At 36.8% G+C, this 24,174-nt stretch overlaps 1 protein-coding gene and 1 pseudogene across 22 annotated transcripts in view; both read left to right on the top strand.

Annotated features, from left to right (window-relative positions):
• GPHN (gephyrin) overlaps positions 1 to 24,174 on the top strand; it is an 801,248-nt gene that overhangs the window by 29,702 nt on the left and 747,372 nt on the right. The gene's annotated exons all lie outside the window — the stretch shown is intronic.
• LOC139437877 (zinc finger protein 42 homolog) lies at positions 11,605 to 12,791 on the top strand (annotated as a pseudogene).

The following is a 24,174-nucleotide window of genomic DNA, read 5'->3' as shown; positions in this document are numbered from 1 at the left end:
GGACTTTGGCCCAGTGGTTAGGGTGTCCATCTACCACATGGGAGGTCCGCGGTTCAAGCCCCGGGCCTCCTTGACCCGTGTGGAGCTGGCCCATGCGCAGTGCTGATGCGGGCAAGGAGTGCTGTGCTACACAGGGGTGTCCCCTGCTTAGGGGAGCCCCACGCGCAAGGAGTGCACCCATAAGGAGAGCTGCCCAGCAGGAAGGAGGGAGCAGCCTGCCGAGGAATGGCGCCGCCCACACTTCCCGTGCCGCTGACGACAACAGAAGCGGACAAAGAAACAAGACGCAGCAAAAAGACACAGAAAACAGACAACCGGGGGAGGGGAGGGGAATTACAAAAAAAAAAATCTTTAAAAAAAAAAATAAAATAAAAAATTTAAATTCCTTATTTCCCCAGTTAGTGCAACTACCTAACTTCTCTCTGAAGTTTTGAAGAACATGGTCTTGCTGGTTTTTGCTAGTTGTTCAAAGGTTCTGTAGGCAGCAAGTCAGGTTGCCATTTGGCTGACCGGAAGTCTTGTAATTCTTTTTTTTTTTTTTTTTAAGATTTATTTATTTATTTCTCTCTCCTCCCCCTCCCCCCCCCCCCCCCCCCACCGCACCCTGGTTGTCTGTTCTCTATGTCTATTTGCTGCTTCGTCTTTGTCCGCCTCCGTTGTCAGCAGCACTGGACTCTGTGTTTCTTTTTGTTGCATCATCTTGTTGTGTCAGCTCTCCGTGTGTGCGGTTCCATTCCTGGGCAGGCTGCACTTTCTTTTGTGCTGGGCGACTCTCCTTATGGGCGCACTCCTTGCGCGTGGGGCTTCCCTACGTGGGGACACCCCTGTGTGGCAGGGCACTCCTTGTGCGCATCAGTACTGCGCATGGACCAGCTCCACATGGGTCAAGGAGGCCTGGGGTTTGAACACGGACCTCCCATGTGGTAGATGGACGCCCTAACCACTGGGCCAAGTCCGCTGCCCTGTAATTCTTTCTTTCTTTCTTCCTGCCTTTCTTTTTTCCTTCTTTCCTTTCCTTCCTTTCTTTTCTTCCTAAAGAAGTTGTGGGTTTACAGAAAAATCACACATGAAATATCGGTTTCCTATTAACACCTTGCATTGGTGTGGTATTTTTATTACTATTGATGAAAACACATTTTTATAATTGTACATATATAATTATAGTCCATGGTTTAACAGATGGTTCACTGTTTATATTTAGTCATTTAAAAAAATTATTCTAGTAACTTATGTACCCCCTAAAATTTCACTTGTTAACCATATTCAAGTATAATTAGTGCTGTTAATTCCTTTTACAGTGTTGTGCTAACATCATCATCCATTAATCAAACTTTTCCATCATTCCAAATAGAAACTCTGTGTAATTTAAGCATTAATTACCTAGTCCCAACCCTCATCCTGTCCCCTGGTAACTTACAGTTTGTGACTCTGTAAGCTTGCTTATTCTAATTATTTCATATCAATAAGATTATACAATGTTTGTACTTTTGTGCCTGGCTTACTTGATTCAACATGATGTTTTCAAGGCTCATCCATATTGTTGTATCTATCAGAACTAACTTTTTATGGCTGCATAGTATTCTATTATATTATGTACCACTTTTGTTTATCCTCTCATCAGTTAATGGACACTTGGGTTCCTTTCATCTTTTGGCAGTTTTGAATAATACCACTATAGCAGCTTGATGTGGTTAAGAATTCCAAAAATAGATATTGGATTATGTTTGTAATCTGGTGTGTACCTGGGCATGATTAAATAACAATTAGTGCTTTGTTTGGGCATGGCAAAGGATAGAGTTGGAGGGGTTTTTGATGTTGGAGTTTGATGGTGAAGCCTTAAGCTGGAGCCCAGAAAGTAAGCACACAGAGGAAAGAGAAGCAAGCTCCAGGAAGGAAGGGACCCAGGAAGCCTGAACCCTTTCCAACATGTGAAAGTAGACTTTGGTGAGGGAAGCAACTTACGCTTTATGGCCTGGTATCTGTAAGTTCCTACCCCAAATAAATGCCTTTTATAAAAACCAACCAATTTCTGATATTTTGCATCAGCACCCCTTTGGCTGACTAATACAACCACTATGAACATTGATCGGTGTGCAAAATATCTGTTCGACTCCCTGCCTTCACTTCTTTTGGGAATATACCTAGAATGGGATTTCAAGCCATAATAACTGCAGATTTAATTTTATGCTTTGTTTTCTGAGGAGCTTTCAAACATTCTTTGACAGTAGCTGCATTTCATACTAAGTCTAACAAAGAATGAGTGTTCCCATTTCTCCACATCCTCTCCAATACTTGTAATTTATACTTAAAAAAAAAATAGCAACCATTTTGTTGGGGGTGAAAAGATATCTCATCGTGGTGTTGATTTGCATTTCTCTGATGGCTAATTGTTGAGCATGTTTTCATGTGCTTTTTGGCCATTTGTGGGCTATCATTTCCCTTTCTTTTTTTTTTTAAAGATTTATTTTTAACCCCCCTCCCCCCCGGTTGTCTGTTCTCTGTGTCTATTTGTGCGTCTTATTTCTTTGTCCGCTTCTGTTGTCGTCAGCGGCATGGGAAGTGTGGGCGGCGCCATTCCTGGGCAGACTGCACTTTCTTTCGCACTGGGTGGCTCTCCTTACGGGCGCACTCCTTGTGCGTGGGGCTCCCCTACACAGGGGACACCCCTGCGTGGCAGGGCACTCCTTGCGCGCATCCACACTGCGCATGGGCCAGCTCCACATGGGTCAAGGAGGCCCGGGGTTTGAACCTCGGACCTCCCATGTGGTAGACGGACGCCCTAACCACTGGGCCAAGTCTGTTTTCCTCATTTCCCTTTCATGATAAACTTCTTTTAGGCTCAAAAGTTTTTAATTTTGATGATGTCCCATTTATCTTTTTCTTTTTTTGTTGCTTGTGCTTTGGGTGTAAAGTCTAAGAAACCATTGCCTGAAACAAGATACCCACATTTTCTTCTAGGAGTTTTATAGTCTTGGTTCTTATATTTAGGTCTTTGTAATTTAAATCATTTAGAGCTACACATTTCCCTGTCAGCATTGCCTTTGCTGCATACTATAATTTTTGATATGTTGTGTTTTCATTTTCATTTGTCTCAAAATATTTCCTAATTTTTCCCTGTAGTTTCCTGTTTAATTCATTGGTTGTTTATGCTGGCACTGTTTAATTTCCAAATATTTGTAAATTTTCCATTTCTTCCTTTGTTATTTATTTTTAGCTTCATTCCATTGTGGTTAGAGAAGATACATTATATGATTTCAGTATTTTTCAACTTATTGTTACTTGTTTTGTGACCTAAGATATGGTCTATCCTCAAGAATGATCCATGTACATGCCAGATGAATATGTATTCTGTTGCTCTTGGGTGTGGTGCTCTATGTCTCTTAGGTCTCTTAGTTTTAGGGTATCATTTAAGTCTTGCACTTCCTTATTGATCTTCTGTCTAGATGTTAAAAAAAACTTCTGTTATTAGTATGCCATCATCTATATACTTCCTTTCAAATATGTCAGTATTTGCTCCATATATTTTGGAGTTCTGTTATTAGGTACATATGTATTTATAATTACTGTTTACAGGAGTTTACCATCTTTTTCTCCAGCTCTTCCCTGGATGCTTCACAGTGTTTTTCTGAACTCTGGAGTCCTGAAATAGTTGATTCAGACAGTTCTTGTCTTTTTAATAGTAGTTCCAATTGAGGGACTGATTCTTGGCATTTCCTATTCTGCCATCTTCCCACAGTCCTAGCCACTCCTGTGTTTCTTTTGCTAAATTATGCTGCATAACAAATTATATCAGTATTTCAGTGATCTGTCATAACAAATATTTACTCTTTGCTCATTCTGCATATTGGCTAAAAACTGTCAGTGGTTCTCTTCTTGTTCCATGTATCTTCTAATGCTGGTATCCAGACTAGAGAACAACAACTCTTTGTGATATACTTTTCTTATAATATATTAAAAAAAGAAAGAAATCTGGGAGGAATACACAGTGGCTTTTAAGTATTCTGCCTGGCTGTTTGCTTATATGCCATTGGCCAAGGGAAATCACTTTTGTCCAAGGCCAATGTCAGTGGGAGTAGGGCTATTTACCCCTATAGGAATATTAGAAGTTATATAAGAACAGGTGGGGATGATTATCTTTTTCATGGAAGGCAGGGTAAATAATTGTAAAAAGTAATAACCTCTACTATAGTTGCTAACTGCAATTGAATACAGAGATACATTGCAATTACAGTAGACTTCTACTTCTCTAAGGTACTCAGTGATCGTAGTTTGATATACACAGTTGAATCCTTATTGTGATTATTTGATGGTTTCTTTAAAAATAATATCCTTGAAATTAATTATAAATAAGACTTTTGTCTTTTTAACCATTTACTCGTAATAACACTAGAGCCCTCACACTGACTACATTTAGTTCTTGATTTGCCAGCCTTACTAAGGTATCCTTAACACAAGTTTGGTTTTGATATTTAACATGGCAGTGCTATCCCTTTCTCATTTTCTGAGCAAAGATAACAATCAGTATCTTGGGATTTGTAAAGGATTTTTTTTAAAGGGAAAGTGTGCTAGAATTAATAAAAATTGAGAATAAAAAGTTCCTGTTTAGCTCATTTATTTATACTTAATGTATTTCACATTGGAGATTAAAATGAGTTAATCAGATTACCTTTTACAATGAAAATACTTATGAGGAAGATATTTTATATTTTATATGTATTTATCTGTATAGGTACATGTTCTATTTAGGGCAATACTTAGTGGTTCATAGTTTTATCAGTGGGGTCTATATGTAGAAAAAAGTTAAAGCAATCTTATAGAAATTGGTGGAGGACCAGACTCAGTAGCGTTTGGAAGTTTAGTTACTGAAGGACTGAGCATTTGGGACAGGTAAAAAGAGGTGGAAGAGGCCTTGGAAAAATTAAGTAGCAATTTGTTTTAGATCTACTTGGTGGGGGTTAGTATGCCAATGAAAATCAAATGTGCTAGGCAGCTTAGTGTTATTGGTACCATGAGACAGATATTGATTCAGATGGTATTTTAATTTTGTTGGGCAACAGCTGTGTGATTTGAGCAACTTTTTAGAATATTATTTATGAAATATAGATAAGATTTTATTTAATTCTTCCATTGTTTTAATTGTCTCTCTGTCCCTCACTATCCTTTCATCCTCTTTTATCTAACTTAAATTTCAGGATCCTCTGTTATCTGTGGCATGCATCCACATCTCCCTTTTGTATACCCTCAACTTTTTTTCTTACTTAGCCATACTCCCTTGAAAAAACTATAGCCCTGGTTAAATCAGACCTCCTTTCTATTTCAGGTCTGTAACTATGCAGCTGTATATATCCTGAGGAAAATGCAAAATCATGCTGATTAGTTTTACATTAAATTCATGGTCACAAACATCAAGTAAGCCCTTAATACTACCCAACATTCATAATATATTTTTTTCCTGGCTAGAACTTTATTTCAGAAATAAGCATCCCATATATTTTGAGATTGTTGAAATAGTTATTTTTGGATTACCATAATAAATATTTGTTAAAAATAGCAATAATCAATAATGATGCAGACTTATTCATTAAAGATTTCCCAAAATAACTGTTCTGTATCAAAAAAATATATGAATGTCACAAGAAAGTTAAATAATGGGTCTATGTGGGAGAAGGAAAATTTTACTAGAAGCACTCTAAGACAGCAGTTTTCCCATTCCAGTTTTTTTTTTTTTTTTTAGGTATCCAGGACTGGGGATTGAACCTGGGACCTCATATGGGGGAAGCTGGCGCTCAACGACTGAGCCACATCGGCTTTCCTGAGTTGTTGTTTTTTGTTTTGCTTGTTGTTTGTTTTGTTTTTTTTTCAGGAGGCATCAGGAACTGAACCTAGGACCTCCCATATGGGAGATGGGAGCTCAGCTGCTTGAGCCATATCTGTTCTCCCCAGTCCATGTTTTATTGATACAGTTCATAAAGACAGAACTATTTTTGCCTTGCTTTTTTTTTTTAATATATTTTTTTATATATATTTTGAAGAAACTCACATTACACAAGATGTTACACAAAAAATATAAGGAATTCCCATATGCCTCCCACCCTTCGCCATATTAACAACTTTCATTAGTGTGGTACATCCATTGCAATTGATTAACACATTTGGTGCATTGTCCCTAAGCATGGATTGTAGTTTAGCTTACACTCAATTCTGTAGGTTATGGCAGGATATATAATGACCTGTATCTGTCATTGCGATGACATTCAGGACAATTCCAAGTCCCGAAAATGCCCCCCATATTATACCTCTTTTTCCCTTTCCCTGCCTTCAGCATCTCCAGTGACCACTGTCTCAACATCAATGATATAATTTCTTTAATTGCTAGAATCATAATAAGTCTATAGTAGAACCAGTAAGTCCACTCTAGTCCATATTTTATTCCCCAGTCCTGAGGATTCTGGAGAGGTGGTGCCCACTTCACCTTTAATTGATAGGGAGCCTCCATCCCATATGACTGATGGATGGGACTCTTGCTTGCTGTGTAAACTCTCTCAGTTCCTTGGTATGGTGATTGTCCGTCCTCACCTCCTTGTTAGAAGACCAGACAGTTTTAATCTCTTTCAGGCTTGAGTAAACACTAATTTTGCTGCAGTCTCTCCAGATCGAAGTCCAGACCCCTCTTACTTTGTAGGTTCCTGAAACCGCCCGCTCCGGCAGAATTCCCTCACCACTCAGCTGGTCCTTTGCAGGAGAGATGATAATGGTGAACCTGCTTGGATGCCGTCTTTGCCTTGCTTTTTAATGCTTAATTTGAGAGAAAGCATAAGAAATCAATAGTCTTAGGAGAGAATCCCCCAAGTACATGGGCAATGCCTAGCAAAGGAGGACAGACCATTATACCAAGCCCTTGGTACTGATGGTTGTATTTATGAATCTTTTTCTTGTGAAATTGAAACTTGGTGTAGTATTATATATTGCCTAAGAGTTACCTCCTGAAATTCTCCTTGTTACACAAATGTGACCTCTGTCTCCCCACTCCCTTTTTGTTTGTACTTGTTCTATCTTCCTTGTTTCTTTAGGGGGCACTGGGAGCTGAACCTGGGAACTCCGATTGTGGGAGGGAGGCATCAGATCACTTGAGCCACCTCCATTGCCTGCTTTGTTGTGTCTCTTGTTATGTTTTTTTTCTTGTGTCTTTTGTTGTGTCATCCTGTTGCATCAGCTTGCCATGCCTGCCCCTCATGTCGGCTCGTTGTCTTGTTCCTCTTCTTTAGGAGGCACTGGGAACTTCTGTTCCCTGCTTTGTTGTATCTCTCATTATGTTGTTCTTCTTGTGTCACTTGTTGCATCATCTTGTTGTGTCAGTTTGTTATGCCTGCCTGTTGTGGCAGCTCACTGTCTTCTTTAGGAGGCACGAGGAACCAAGCCACGGACCTCCCCTGTGGTAAGTGGGAACTCAGTGACTTGAGCCACATCTGTTTTCCCATTGATTCTTTGTGATGGAGATCTTCAGACTAGGGGAGGACTTTGTGAAAGCTGGGTGGAAAATGGTGAAAGGCAGTGTCGAGAGACACACAAACCTTGCTGCCAGCATGATGGTGTACCAGATTTGTCAAGCAAATCTGAAATCTTATTTCCCTGTCACCTCCACCACTCAGGTCTCCTTCTGGGCTGCCAAAACGCACATGTGCCCATCTTCTTTGGTGGTCCTCCTACCACTTATTCCATACTGTATTTTTCTAGAGGATTCATTCTTTTCCTAGATAACTTATTTCATGTTTACTCTCATTGGAGTTCTAAACAATATCCCCAATCTTACTCTTGGCTGATGATTTTGCTTCCTACTTGACTGAGAAAATTTAAGCAATTAGAAGAGAACTTGAATAGCTTCCCTTTACCACATCTACTGGCCTACTAGCATCTCTGTCTGTATACTCTGACTTCCTACCAATTACTTTCCACCTTTCTAGAGCCAGTTCATCTGTTTGTGCATTAAGTTCTATTCCCTTTCTAGAGCCAATTCATCTGTTTGTGCATTAAATTCTCTTCCCTTGTATCTACTTAAGGATATTGCTCCAGCAATTCTATATATTTTCCTATATCATAAGTTTTCTCAGTATTGGATTACTGCCAAAAGAAAACAAACCTCCTGCTGTTTTTATCTTTAAGAAGTCTTGACCCTTTTTCCCCTACCAGGTAGCACTCTGTTTTTTTGCTTCTAATTTGCAGCAGACTCCTTGAAGAGTTGTTTATGCTGTCTCCAATTTCATTTTACTTATTTTCTCTTAAATCCTGTATAATTAGGCCCTTGACTTTATCACTTCATTGAAAGTACTCTTTTCAAGGTCACCACTGGTATTCATATTGCTAAATCTCCAGTTAATTTCTCAGTATTCATTTCTTTTGACTTGACCAGCAGTGTTTAATACAGGTGATTATTCCTTCCTCCATAATATACTTTCTTCACTTGGCTTCAGGATATTACCCTTAAAATTTATTTTTCCTGTATTTCATGTCCTCTTCCTCTCCCTAGTCTCTTTAAAAGTTAGTCTGTCCTTGATTCTATTTCTGTACTTACTCCCTTGATGATCATGATTGTAATTACCATGTATATGCTGATAATACCTAAATTTATATCCCCACTTGAGATCTGTCTCCTGAATTCTGACTCATATATATAACTGCCTACTTGCCATCACATTTTGTTGTCTAATAGACATCTTATACTTAATATGTCCCAAATAGATTCCCTGCCCAAAACCTTCCCACAGTATTTGTCAGCTTAGTAAATGGCTACTACATTTTTCCATTAGGAGTCATCTTTGATTTTTCTCTTTCTCTTAGGTCCTTTTGTTAGTTAATTTCATGCTTATTTGACCAAGAAAGGAAATAATGAGGAATGACCTGAAAAACAATGTTTTTGAGGCATTTATCTTGGGTTCCTGTCCTGGCTATGTATGTAGTAAGACAAATCATATTCTTTTTTTTTTTTTTTTAAAGATTTTAAAAATTTATTTCTCTCCCCTTCCCCCCCCCGCCCCTGTTGTCTGTTCTGTCTATTCGCTGCTTGTTCTTCTTTGTCCGCTTCCCCCCCCCCCAGTTGTCTGTTCTCTGTCTATTCGCTGCTTGTTCTTCTTTGTCCGCTTCTGTTGTTGTCAGCGGCAGAGGAATCTATGTTTCTTTTTGTTGTGTCATCTTGCTGTGTCAGCTCTTCGTGTGTGTGGCGCCGTTCTTGGGCAGGCTGCAGTTGCTTTCGCGCTGGGTGGCTCTCCTTATGGGGCGCACTCCTTGGACGTGGGGTTCCCCTACGCGGGGACACCCCTGTGTGGCAGGGCACTCCTTGCGCGCATCAGCCCTGCACGTGGGCCAGCTGCACACAGGTCAAGGAGGCCTGGGGTTTGAACTGCAGACCTCCCATGTGGTAGACAGATGCCCTAACCACTGGGCCAAGTCTGCCTCCCACATTCTTTTTTGAACCCAGTAGCACTTCATAGGGTAGTAGTTATGAGATAATGAATGTAAAAATGTTATAAAAATGTTGTGTTGTTTGTGTTATTATTCCATTATATGACTGCGGACTAGACTGAGGGTGACTGGACTTATTGGAAATAAAGTGACTGAGTAGAGGCAGGTGAGAGTACAATTGTATCAAGCTCCTAGGAAAATGTTACCAGAAGCAAATAAAAAGAGGGGTGAGGGTGAATCTGAAGAAAGTTAGTCTATTGAAAATTAATGAAAATAAGTGAGTAATTAAGGGAGAAGGGAATAATTTCTGCATGAGCAGCAAAGAGATTATATGAACCCCTAATTTAATGGAAAGGGAGATGTATGTGTGAATTTTCTTCTTAACATATATCATAATCAGTCATCTTCAAACTGAAACAGAGACTTTAAAGTTCATCATTTTATAGGTAAAGAAACAGTCTTAGAGTGGTCAAATAAATTGCTCAAAGGTCTAAAAAGTGGCAGAATTAGAATTTAAGCCCCAACCTAGGCTTTTTCTATGTAGGTTAATAACTCTAATCATCATCATCATTATTACCATAGTTAATGCTTATATAATGTTTACTGTGTATCAGGCTCTGCATTGAGCATTTTATTTGTATTAACACAGTTAAAATTAATAAACTGATGACATAATATGACCCATTACCCTAGTTTTATATATGAGGAAACTAAGGTACAGAGAAGTAAAGTGATGTATCTTAGTCACATAGTTTACTGGCAGAGCTGGAATTTAAATTTAGGTAGTCTGGGTTGTCTATGTTCTTAACCACTGCATTATTTTACAATACAACTTTATTTCATTGAGATAAAAGGACTTAAAGATAACATAATTAACTCTCTGAAACTATAAAATGAATTTTTAAAGTTTATTTTATTTATTTCTCCCCACCCCCTTGTTGTTTGTTTGCATTTGCTGTGTGCTCATCTCCTTTTTCGGAGGCCCCGGGAACCGAACCTGGGACCTCTGCTGTGGGAGGGAGGTGCCCAATTGCTTGAGCCACCTCTGCTCCCTGCTTTGTTGTGTCTCTCATTATGTTTTCCTCCTTGTGTGTCTTGTTACATCATCTTGTGTCAGCTTGCCATGCTTGCCTATTGCATCAGTTCACTGTCTTGCTTGTCTTCTTTAGGAGGCACCAGAATTGAACCTGGGACCTTCCATCTGGTAGGTGGGAGCTCAATTGCTTGAGCCACATCCAGCCTCTGAAATTATTGTTTTTGAATGAGGAAATTTAAAAATATATCTATTTTTACAAAATCTCATATTTAGGGATATCTACTTAACAGAATAACAAATTGAACCCTTGATTTTACTTTTCAAAAGTATGATGAATTATTCAGATATCTAGTTTTAAATTTATTATATGCAAATATTAAGCTATTACTTTGTGATATTTGCTTTATTTATAGCTAAGTGATATCAATTTTCAATGTTTTTGGATAGCTGAAATTGAAAGGGAAGATGAAATTGAAACAGCTTCATTTCCGGTGAACCTACTGAAACTACTTACCTGTCTTTTCTAAGTCCAGTGTTAATTTGAATTAATGCAAAAGTAGTATTGAAAAATTTGCTCATACAAAATAATGCTATTTCCAAGCAGCCTGATATTAGTAAGTTGTCTGATCAACTTTGGTAGGATTCTGTGCAGTTCTTGCATTATATTAACTTAGTTAAAAGAAGCTAGGCAGGGCTTGGAGTGAAGTGCAAAATGGCTCTCGTGGTCCAGGGGTTCATCTTCCTCATCTGACCTCAGATCATGGTCTCCATTGCTCCATTTCTGTAATAAATGGGGTTCCTATCTCCTCCAACATGCTGTACCCATGGTTCTTTGACCATCTGGAACGAGCCCTCTTCTCCCACATTTCTTCCTTATATTTCCCATCTAGTGGCCCTCTGTGGTGGCATTCCAGGACATTCTTTCTGAAGATGGCTCCCCAGGGCTGCTTTCCCACCCATACTCAGATTGGCTTTTCATAACACGTTTCCCCAGTTTGGGGTCATTTTGTTTACTCCTTCCTCTCTATTGTCTGCCTGCCTCACAAAGATCTAGCCTCCATGAAGACCAGGACTTTGCATATTTTATATTGCAAGACAAATGTGCTGAGTGCTGGGAAATGTGGTAAACAAGACAGAAGAGGCCCTTGTCCTCCTAATTTACATCTCATAGTAGGTGTTTGCTGAAGACGACTTACCCAGATCAACTACCTGGAAGTGATTGATATCCTGGTGCTAACCTTCAGGGGGTTACAGGCAAGATGACATGAACCAGCAAGTGAAGAAAAGGACAAAGGCAAGTTGCTATCAAGGTCTGCATAGAAAGTGCCTCAGTGAGGCCAGGCCAAGTGAAGCTCAGCAGGTAAAAAAGGAACTTCCAACATGATGGGGACTGTAAATAATGAAGATGTGTACTATAAGACTAGGTATCTGGTTGTGGGAGAGGATTACTTCCTTGACTGTTACTTAGAGTGCATAATAAGTGATGAATTTAACCAACCCACGATAGAAGAGAACTCATTTCTTCTTGAGTCCTTGGAATGCCAGAGAGTATCAGAACAAGGGTTTTCTGAACAGGTTCACAAAGACAACTCACTTCTTAATGTTCCTTAGAATGAGAAAAGGGGCAAAACAAGAGCTTCCTCGACAAATTATTGGAGAGAATTCTCTTGAGTATTCTGAGTACATGACGCAAAAAAGCTTCTTCCTGGAGGAATATCTGGTGTTGACTTGTCAGGTCCTTAACAGCTGGCAGAATTTACTAGAAAGAAGCCAAGACAAAGTAAGATGATAGTCTAGAAATAATCATTGGTCTTCACAGTGAACACACAAAAAAGTTGAAGGATAAAGCTGTCCTGTGAAAGCATTTCCTCATTCGTGGTCCCAGAGACCACTATGTGCAGAATGTGGGAAAGCATTCTGTGAGAGCTCAAAGTTAAAAAAGACATTTTCTGGTTCATACTGAAGAGAAGCCCTTTGAGTATATTTTTGAAGGGTGTGGAAAATGCTTTTCTCTGGATTTCAATCTGTTTACACATGTATGGTTCCACATTGGGGAGAAACTGTTCGTGTGCCCATTTTCAAGAACATAATAAGAGGTTCGTTCAATCAAATAAATAAAAAAAGAATAAATGAAGAAGAAGATGGAATATAATCCTCAAATAGAATACGCATCTTATCAGAAAAGTATTTGGGGGTAAATATACCTATTTGATTTTCATTTCTGGGAAAGGATTTTAAAATCAATATTGTAACCCCATTTTTTTTTAAAATGTTACCAAGATGCTCTTATACTTTGTGATACCATTTAAGAACTGTTATAATCTAAAGTGTGCTTCCAACAGGAAGTCAGTGATAAACTTACTTCAAAGGATAATACCTAATGTAAGTTATTAGAAATTGGATTTATTTTCACATACTAAAAATAGGAAAGTGACTTCTGATTTTTTAATTTTGTAGTTTCTAATTGTTTGGCTTGTGGCTTTTAGGGATATACTTAATGTTACATGTGATAATACTAGAAATTGAAATTAGATTGCCAATAAATGAGTAAAATCTCATTACTTCAGCTCCACTGCTAAGTAATTCACTTTCCTAATTTCAATAAAATTAAATAAACTCATTTTTATTTACAAGAAGATAAACTTATGGATTGAACTTCTCTTGAATCAGGTAAAATTCTTACGTACAAATGGCTATAGTTGGAAAGAATGGTATCAAGAAAAACACAATGCCTGGGCATACCCCTTTTAAATAAATCATCCCATCAATCTCAACTTATTCCAAGTTTCTTTAATTGTTATCTAGTACCTTATTTATAGTTTTCTTCCATATTCTGTCAGCTTCACTTTGTGTCCCAATGACTTTGGCTTCACTGTTAATAAGCTGCCCTTTTTCTTTTATGCATCTTCTTTTATTAAACATGTTAAATTACAAAAACGGCCACAATTTTTTGCATCTCTTCCCATTGTGCAGTGGGGTCTGTTATCTCACTCCTTGAATGTGGGCTTGTTCAATAATAGAATGTGATGAAGGTCTATTTTGCAAATCCTGAACCTAAATCTCCTGAGGCCTTGTATTTTTCTCTCTTGCTGCTTTTTTGAAGCTTCTCTGTGCCTGCTATGTAAAGAAGCATGGAAGCTTGGATTAGTCTCCTAAATGGTGAGATATCTTTGGGTCCAGTCATCCTGTTGGTAGTTACTGATAGACATGTGCATGAAGCCATCATCCAGACACCTGCTGACATACCAGCTAATGCATTAACAAGCCAGCAGAAATTAGTTGATCTGCTAACTTTTCCTACAGTATTTTCTTCCCTGCAATTTTTAACATAAACTTCCAGCTGATTCACAGCAATATGAACTAAATAAATAGTTGCGTTTTTAAGCCACTAAGTTTGAGTGTTTTTTTTGTTCTGCAAAAGATTAACACATCTAAATGCTTAAATCTTTCTGGTCAAAATTCTTTCTTGACTCCACGTTCTACGTCTTGTTTTAAGGTTGTCTCTTTTTCTGTGCTTAGGTGAGCCACCAGCTTTCACGTCCTATCTGAAGGCAAGTGAGCAGTGTTTTTCTTGTCCTTTTTCATGAATGGAATAGCTTATTTCTGGCTTTTGGCTTTATGCAAGAAGGCTAGTTCCGGCTATCCTTGACTGCCATTCCTAGGCATTGAAACATGCCTAAGGTATGTATCTGGGATTTGTATCTGCAAGGGCTGTTGAATGTGAGTCCTATTCACTACTATGGGTTTGAGTTTCATTTTTCTTCTGGCAACAAGATGTTCCCTTTTCTTTTTTTTGATAATCATTTGCTTATCTTGATTTAAAGTCTCCCACAGCATTTGATTGGCTAATCCATTCTTCCTTAAAACGAATTTTCCCTCTTTTTCAGAGACACCACTTTTTCCTTGTTTATCACCTATCCTGCTGGCTACTTCTCATTCTTTAAAGGGTTTTTCTTCCTCTATCTTGTCTTGAATATATGTCCTCTGGTCCTTGGTGCATCTTACTCTTGATATCATTTTTGGGTATCTTTTCCTATACTTGTAACCTCAATCACCACTTTTATGTTCTTGCCTTCCATGTCTAAGTCTTGGGCTAGAAAGTTTGTTGTCCTCCAATTCTTGCACTCCATTCCCTATTCTCTTCTCTACTTAGTTATCTTATAGGTTCCTCTATATCCCCCTAATAAAACTCATAACCTAAATTCTTGAGGTTGTCTTAGACAACTCCCCTATCAATTTTCTCATTAATGCCTGACTCCCTAATATCTTTGGAAATCCAGTTACTTGCATTTTTTTCTTTCCATGTAAGTATTGTCATAAGCGAGATAAGAATATTTCCTTCTTATCAGAAAGTTACTTCACATTTCATACCTGATACTTCCAGTTTTACTATTCCTCCTCAATTTCCACCTGGCCAATCCTGCTTCCAACTTCCAATGTAAGATCTTATAATAATAATAATTCCATTTATTCACTCCCACTTCATGTGTTTTCAGCCTATCTTTTACTTCTATATATATTATAAACTCTACCTTTTAGTGTTATATTTTGCCTTAAACAGTGACTTTTAAGTGAATTAGGGGGAGGAAGAAAATGTAGTCTTCCATATTTACCCACGTATTTATCATTTCTAGTACTCTTCATTCTTTCCTTTAGATCTTAGTTTCCAGTTGGTATCATTTCCCTTTGGCCTAAAAGACAGACATCCTGTAGGATTTTTTATAGTGCAGATCTGCTCCTGGCAAGCATTATATCTACTTAGGTTTAGTTGAAAATAATTTTTTTTCAATTACATTTTTGAAGAGTATTTTTTCTGAATATAGAATTCAAGGTTGATACTTTTTGCCTGGTACTTTAAAGTTGTCATTCTATTGTTTTCTGGCTTCTGATGAAAAGTTAGTAGTCACTCTTATCCTTATTTTTCTTTTATATGATGTGCCATTTTCTCCTTTTTTTTTTCTTTCTTTAATTTTCTGACTGTTTTTAAGATTTTCTTTCTTTTTGGTTTTCAGCAGTTTTACTATGATGTGTGTAGCTCTGATTCTTTTTTATATTTCTCCTGCATAGGGTGAACTTTTTGAACTTTTTGGATATGTAAATTGGTGTTTTTCATCAAATTTGGGAAGTTTTTGGCCCTTGTTTTTCAAATATTTCTTCTGCTCCAGTTTCACTCTTCTTTTTCTCTGGGACCGCAGATATACATATTTTAAATCATCTGATATTGTCCTATAGCTCCCTGAAGCTTTGTTCATTTTTTTCTATCTTTTTTCTCACTGTCAGAATAGATAACTTTGATCAGTTTTCAACTTCACTTTTTTCTGCCTTCTACAAAATGTTGTTAAGCCCCTCCAGTTAAGTTTAAATTTCAGTTATTGTACTTTTATGTTCTAGAGTTTCCATTTTTTTTAATGGTTTCCATTTTGTTAATTTCTGAATTAATCTAAATTATTGATTTTAATATGTAATAGTTCTTTGGCTCCTTTATCTTTCTTTTGTTTAATGTCATCGAAAGATATTTTGATAGATATTATTTAGTACAAATTAAATATATTTGGCTATTTATGTGAAAGTATACATTTTGAGATTTTTGGATTTTCTAAACTTTCTGGCCTTTTATGTTTGAACACCATGTAGACTTATATGCCAGACCTATTTGATCAAGGGCAGCAACAGGGACAGAAATGAGACTAAGATTAAGTTCTGTAGAATGGTCAGTGCAGCAAATAGGACCGTGACCTTAATGAATTCTTAAATTGGATAAAGATCACAGTAAATTATTGTTTTTCACCTGTGATTTGCTCTTAGAATGTCAGTTATATAATCAGGGAACCATAGACTTAGTGATTGAATGAACTTTAGAAATGATTCAAACAACCTCGTTTTCATTCTGCTGAAATGTGTTCCTATGCACACTGAGTTGAAAGGATAGGTGATAGACACTTCTAATGCAGATGGTTATGGCAAAATTGGTACAATGTCAGGGTTTCAGTAGTTCTCAACCAATGTGTGACAGATAATATTAATGTATTGCTTTAGAATATTTGAACAAAAGTAGATTCAGAATTTGAAAAATGAATAAGTCACTAGTTTAAAAACAGAAAAATTAGAAAAAGGAAGATGGTAGCATAAATACCTAATGTTTCTTTATTGTGTCCCAGAATAAAATCTCTGTGGCAGATTTTGAGCATATGGTAGATTACATAGAATGGTATTTTACACGTATGGTATGTTATATCAAATATACATAACCTTCACATTTATGCACACACATTTGGCTACATTATATTAAGTTCTATATTAGTGAGTAATAATTTTTCTTCTTCCCTATATTGCTACAGGATCCATAAGTACTTACCAGTAGAGGAATGAAGTATATTTTGTAGATGTCTATGTTATTATTCTTATCTCCTTGGCATCATCACAGTGTCTGGCATATGACTTAATATTTGTCAATGAATGTATCATCTTCTAGTTACTCCCTTTGTAAGGAATCATTCTTTTGAAAGAGTGCATAGAGAGATGGGTTTCATTTTTGTACAAAACTGTACTACCAAATAATACATTGATGTTGTAAAGTTGAGGGATAAGCCCAAACAAAATCCTCTGAAATAGAACTGATTATCTCCAAAATTTTGTGTTTGTCTTAGTATCTGGGATTTTTCCTTAGTTTCCTTAAATGAACATTAACTTGTCTGGTAATAAACAAGTAACAACTGAAACATTTTTGTGTGATGAGTAACTAAAATTATCATGAGACCTTTTTTTTTTTACCCCCAAGTCTATTTAATCACCTTCTACCGTATATTATATACTATTTAAGGGGGTTCATGTTTATAAATATTATTCAACTAGATTGCATACTCCTTATTTTATACAATTGTTTCCCATATAGCATAGTATTATTCATGTTGTTGATGGTCAGTGCACGTTGAATAATTTAGGTTGAAGAGCATAGGTTGAGACGTTGTTAATATTTAAGACTAACCTGAATATTCTGATAATCTGAAAGTCTGCTGTTTTAGAGATGTTGTTCATTGGCTTTTCACCTGCATATCTTTCTAAGGGAAACAGTTTCTCTAGTCTTGGCGCCTGTCAAAGAGATATGCCCAGGCATTGTGTTTTTCTTGATACCTTTCCTTCCAGCTGTAGCCATTGTACGTAAGAATTATACCTGATTCAAGAGAAGTTCAGTCCATAAACTGGCCAACAGTTTATCTTCTTGTAAATAAAAATGAGTTTATTTAATTTTATTGGAATTAAGAAAGTGAATTATTTAGCAGTGGAGCTGAAGTAATGAGATTTTATGAGGTTGAGTTAGCTTTCATTAAGTTGTATCTTGTGCCAGCTGGATTCATAAGAAAGCAGGAATGAGGATCGAAGGTAAAGAAGCTGGTTGGTACTGAGATCAGAGCAATGACCATATGGATACATAGGTGCTATGAGACTTAACTGGTTTTATCCAAATTAATTGTTTTAAATCATACAAAATGGTATTTGAAGTTTTGTACTTCAAAAAAAACAGTAATGATATTTTTATTTTATTTAATTAATTTATTTATTTCTCTCCCCCTGCCCACCCCGGTTGTCTGTTCTCTGTGTCTATTTGCTGCGTCGTCTTCTTTGTCTGCTTCTGTTGTTGTCAGTGGCATGGGAATCTGTGTTTCTTTTTGTTGCGTCATCTTGTTGTGTCAGCTCTCCGTGTGTGTGGCGCCATTCCTGGGCAGGCTGCACTTTCTTTCACGCTGGGCGGCTCTCCTTACGGGGCGCACTCCTTGTGTGTGGGTCTCCCCTATGTGGGGGACATCCCTGCTTGGCACGGCACTCCTTGTGCGCATTAACCCTGTGCGTGGGCCAGCTCCACGCGGGTCAAGGAGGCCCGGGGTTTGAACCATGGACCTCCCATGTGGTAGACAGACGCCCTAACCGCTGGGCCAAGTCCGCTTCCCAGTAATGATATTTTGATGTCAACTACTTATATGCCTGTTTTGTGAATCATCTGGATCCTATTGAGAATTAGTTTTAGGCTTTGTTAGGTTTGACTTATTTCGCTTTGCTCTTATTTGGGGCCCATTGCGCAAGGCCTGTGCCCTTCCTCTTAAATTCAGGTCCTTTTGAGCTCTCAAGTTAAAAGTCCAGGGTGTTTGATCAAGGTCCTTCCAACTTGACAGGGCTTAAATTGAAATCTCTGTCCCCCAAATACTGTATGGCTGCTGAAATCTATGCTTAGGTCTTTAGTTTTCACCTGTTTTTCTTTTTTTTTTGTTGGCATTCTGTGAATGTGTGGTTTAGGAGTGAGTAACTTAAGAGAATTATTTGCAGGTTTTTGGGCTCTTTTTTTGCAGTTCCTTTTAAGCTATAACCCTAATGGTGGTTTGATAATTTAATTTTGCCCTTCACTTACAACCTTCTTTCCAGAGGCCAGGAATTGTGGTAGTGTGGTAATGATTTGGAGAGTTAACCAAAGTTAGAGAACTTTTGGTTCCTTTTTACCTACAGTTGTTGACTGTTTATCTGCCACTCTTCTGTAAAAAGTAGTTCAACTGGTTTGTTGCTTCAACTCTGTTCATCACTTTTCATTTCTATTTTACTTTTGGACCACAGGGTTGTATGTGTGTGTATTTTTTTATTTTGTAAAATTAACATTGAGTAAAATAGACTTTTTTTGGGTATAGTTCTATGACTTTTAACATGTATATCATTTATTTTATTTAGATTCATGTAACCATGACTATAGTAAGGATGCAGAACAATCCCATCAGCCCCCCAAACCACCCTTCTGCTATCCCTTTTTTTTTAAAGATTTATTTTATTTATTCCCCTCCCCCCTTGTTTGCACGCTCTGTCTGCTCTCTGTGTCTGTTCATTGTGTACGCTCTGTGTTTACTTGTTTTCTTTTTTTAGGAGGCCCCAGGAACCTAACCAGGACCTCTCATGTGGGAGGGAGGTGCCCAATCACTTGAGCCACCCAAGCTCCGTTTGTAGTGTCTCTCATTGTGTTTTCTCATTGTGTCGTCTTGTTCTGTCAGCTCTCTGTCTTGCTTGTCTTCTTTAGGAGGCACTGGGAACTGAACCTGGGACCTCCCATGTGGTAGGTGGGTGCCCAACTGCTTGAGCCACATCCACTTCCCTATACCTTTGTTTTCACAGCCTTCCCGGCCTCTACTGTCTCTAACCCCTAACAACTATTAATCTGTTCTTTGCCATATATATTTTTTAATCTCTTTGAGAATGTCATAAATATGAAAGCATATAATACGTAACCTTTTTTTTTTCTGAGTAGGTACTAGGGATTGAACCCGGGACCTTGTATGTGGGGAAGCAGGCCCTCAACCACTAAGCTAACCTACTCCCCAATACATAATCTTTTGAGATGGTTTTTTTCATGCAGCATAATGTCTTTAAGATTCATCCAAGTGTAGCTTGTATCAGAAGGTTATTTCTCTTACTGCCATTCCATTGTATTGGTCCATTTACCAGTTGGAGGACACTTGGGTACTTTAATTTTTTTTTCTTTGTGCGGTTTTGAGTAGAGCTACTGTTAACATTTATGTGCACTTTTTTTTCTGCTTTTTTATTTTTTCTTTTATTCTTTATTCATTTTTTCCTCTCTTTTTAAAAAAATGTTGTCATTTTTATGTACATGTTTTTGTGTGAACATATGTTTTCATTTCTCTAGGATAAATACCTAGGAGTTGGGTTGCTGGGTCCTATAGTAAGTATGTTTAACTTTTTAAGAAACTGCCAAATTGATTCCTGAGGGACTGTACCATTTTGCATTCCTACCAACAGTGTCCGAGAGTTCTAATTGATCAGTCCTTGCTAGCACTTTTTATTGTAATTTTTATTTTGTTATTCTGATAGGTATGTACTTACTGTGATTTGTATTTCTTTATTGGAAAATGGTGTTGAACATCTTTACATTAACTTATTTGCCATCCATGTATCCTGTGTGGTGACGTGTCTATTCAAGTTTTTTGCCCGTTTTTAAAATTGTGTTCTTCTACTGTTTCTTTTTTTAAACAAATAAATTTTATTTGATACTTATTGATACATTTGATATGTGTTAATAAAGCACGCAGTTCATCCAAAGTGTATAATCATTGGTATTTGGTATAATCACATAATTGTGCATTTATCACTTCAGTCATTATTAGAGCATTTTCATTATTTCAATAATAATAATAATAAACAAAAACAGGCAAACAAACAAGAAAATTCTTCACCTCTGAATCTCTCTCTTTTCCCGGCTGATATTTCTAGTTATTCTTGCACAATTATTCATTTATTCATTAAGCAGTTGAATTGAGACACATCCAGATACCATACAATCTATCTAAAGTGTATATTCAGTGGCTTTTAGTATAATCACAGTGTTATGCATTCATCACCATGAAAAATTTTAGAACAATTTCATTACTACAGAAAGAAAAACTCCACACCTCTTAGCATCCCTTCTCCAGCCCTAGGTAACTACTCATCTAATTTCATCTTTATGAATTGATTTATATTTACATTTTATATAAATGGAATCATACAATATGTAATAATTTGTGTCTGATTTCTTACTCAGCACAATGTTTTTTTGTTAATACTACATTTTATGATATTAACATATATTTGTTCAGCGTCAAAGAAAAATGCTCTTTTATATGCAATTTTAGCCATATTCATATTTCACATGTGGTTTTACTATGCTATACAGTTCCATGTTACATATTTTAGGTTTCCTTTTAGTAATATACATCAACTTAGACTTTCCCTTTAACCCACTTTCATACCTACATAATAGTACTACTAGTTACAAACATTGTTGGGCTTTCACCTTTTCTGTTGGTTGCAAAAATTAACACACATCCTTTTTACCAATTCTGCACAAGTTAATACTTGGCTTTTGATTCTCTAAACTCATTCTGTTTTCTGGTGACCTATATTCTAGTTATGAACTCCATGAGCTTACGCAATATATTTAGTTCACAATTGAGCAGTCATACGGTATTTGTCCTTTTGTGTCTGGCTTGTTTCACTTAATGTCCTCCAGGTTCGTCCATGTTTTCATATGCTTCATGACTTCATTCCTTCTTACCGCTGCATAATATTTCATTGTGTGAATACACCATAGTTTGTTTATCCATTCATTGGTTGATGGACACCTGAATTGTTTCTAACTTTTGGTCATTGTGAATAGTGCTGCTATGAACATCAATGTGCAGATGTCTGTTCAGTTCACTGCTCTCAGTTCTTCTGGGTATATACCCAGTAGTGGTATTGCAGGGTCACGTGGCAAATCTATATTCAACTTCTTTAGGAACTGCCAAACAGTCTTCCACAGTGGCTGTACCATTCTACTTTCCCACCAACATTTGTAGTTCTCTGTCTTTTTAATAGTGGCCATTCTGAAAGGTGTGAAGTGATATCTCATTGTAGCTTTGGTTTGCATTTCCCTAATCATTAGTAATGTTGAACATTTTTCCATGTATGTTTTTTTGACCATTAGTAATTCTTCTTTGGACAAATGTCTATTCATGTCTTCTGGCCATTTTTTAATCGGGACGTTTGTCTTTTTTTTCTGACATGTTTTTAAACAATTTTATTGATACATATTGATAAAGCATATAATCCATCCAAAGTTTACAATCATGATATTTGTTATAATCAATAGTTGTATATTCATTACTTCAATCATTAGAGCATTTTCATTATTAAAATAATAGCAGTAAACCAAAAAAAAACAGACAAAAATTCTACCCCATATTCACCTCTCAATCTCTGTGCTTCCCTGCTATATATAGCTGCTATTTTGTTTCCATCTGTCCAATTTATTTGTATTTATATTTTGTATAGATAGAGTTAAACAATATGTAGTACCTTTTGTCTGGTTTCTTTCACTTAGTATATTTTCTTTTTTTTTTTTCCCCCTTAATATAAGATTATTGGTAATTACTATACACTACTATCCATAGTTTTCTTTGGTTGTATTTTTGCCTGATGTTAACATCTTATAACATTAATATACATTTGTTCAGTTTCAAAGAAGAAGACTTATATTTGCAGTCTTACCCATATTCATATTTCACATGAGGTTTTGCTATGCTATACAGTCCTGTGTTACATTTTTTAACTTTCCTTCTAGTAATATACCTGACCTTAGACTTCCCTTTCAACCACTGTTATAGGCATATAATAGCACTGCTGTTTACAAGCACCATGATGTGTTTTCACCATTTCTATTCATTTCCAAAGGTGTATGAACAACCTTTTTATCAGTTCTGCACAGATTAACCCTCAGCTCTCCATTCTCTAATCTCATTCTCTTTCCTGGTGATCTATATTCTAGTTATGAACTCCATGAGTTTACACAATATATTTAGTTCACAATAGTACAATCATATGGTATTTGTCCTTTTGTGTCTGGCTTGGTTTGCTCAATACCCTCCAGGTTCATCCATGTTGTCATGTATTTCACAATTTTATTTCTTCTTACAGCTGCATAATATTTCTTCATATATATATACCACAATTTGTTTATCTGTTCATTGGTTGTCATTTGCCTTTTTATTGTTGAGTTATAGCATCTCTTTGTATATCATGGATATTAAACCCTTAACAGACATGTGATTTCCAAATGTTTCCTCCCATTGAGTTGGCTTCCTTTTCACCCTTTTGACAAAGTCCTGTGAGGTGCAAAAGCGTTTAATTTTGAGGACATTCCATTGATGTGTTTTTTCTTTTGTTGGATGTGCTTTGGGTGTAAAGTTGAAGAGATCACCACCTACCACAAAGTCTTTAAGATGTTTTACTACATTTTCTTCTAGTAATTTTGTGGTCTTGGCTTTTATATTTAGGTCTTTGATCCATTTTGAGCTGATTCTTGTATAGGGACTGAGATAGGGATCCTCTTTCCTTCTTTTGGTTAAGGATGTACAGTTCTCCCAGTACCATTTGTTAAAGAGACTGTTTTTTCTCATCAACTTGGACTTGACAGGTTTGTAAAAAACCAGTTGGCTGCAGAGGTGAGGGTTCATTTCTGGACTCTCAATTCTATTCCACTGATCGATGTGTTTATCTTTATGCCAGAAACATGCTGTTTTGACCACTGTAGCTTTGTAATAGTTTCCAAGTTTAGGCAGTGAAATTCTTCCATGTCACTATTTTTCAGAATGCTTTTGGCTATTTGGGTGCACTTTCCCTTCCAAATGAATTTGATAATTGCCTTTTCTATTTCTGTAAAGTAGGCTGTTGGAATTTTGATTGGTATTGCATTGAATCTATAAAGCAGTTTGGGGAGGATTGACATCTTCATGATAGTCAGTCTTCCAATCCATGAACCCAGAATGTTTTCCCATTTATTTAGGTTTTTAAAAATTTCTTTTAACATTGTTTTGTAGTTTTCTGCATATAGGTCCATACATTTTTTGGTTAAATTGATTACTAGGTATTTGAATCTTTTTGTTGCTATTGTAAATGAAATTTTCCTCCTGATTTCCTCCTCAGATTATTCAGTACTAGTGTAAGGAAATATTACTGATTTTTCACGTTTATCTTGTAACTTGTCACTTTGCTGATCTAGTTTATTAGCTCAAGTAGTTTGCTGTTGACATTTCAGAATTTTCTAAATATGGGATCATGTCATCCACAGGTATTGTTTACTTCTTATTTGAATGCCTATTATTCTTTCCTTGTCT

This window comes from Dasypus novemcinctus, chromosome 3 (assembly GCF_030445035.2).
Source record: "Dasypus novemcinctus isolate mDasNov1 chromosome 3, mDasNov1.1.hap2, whole genome shotgun sequence".
Taxonomy (NCBI): domain Eukaryota; kingdom Metazoa; phylum Chordata; class Mammalia; order Cingulata; family Dasypodidae; genus Dasypus; species Dasypus novemcinctus.
This window is presented reverse-complemented; position numbering and strand designations above follow the sequence as displayed.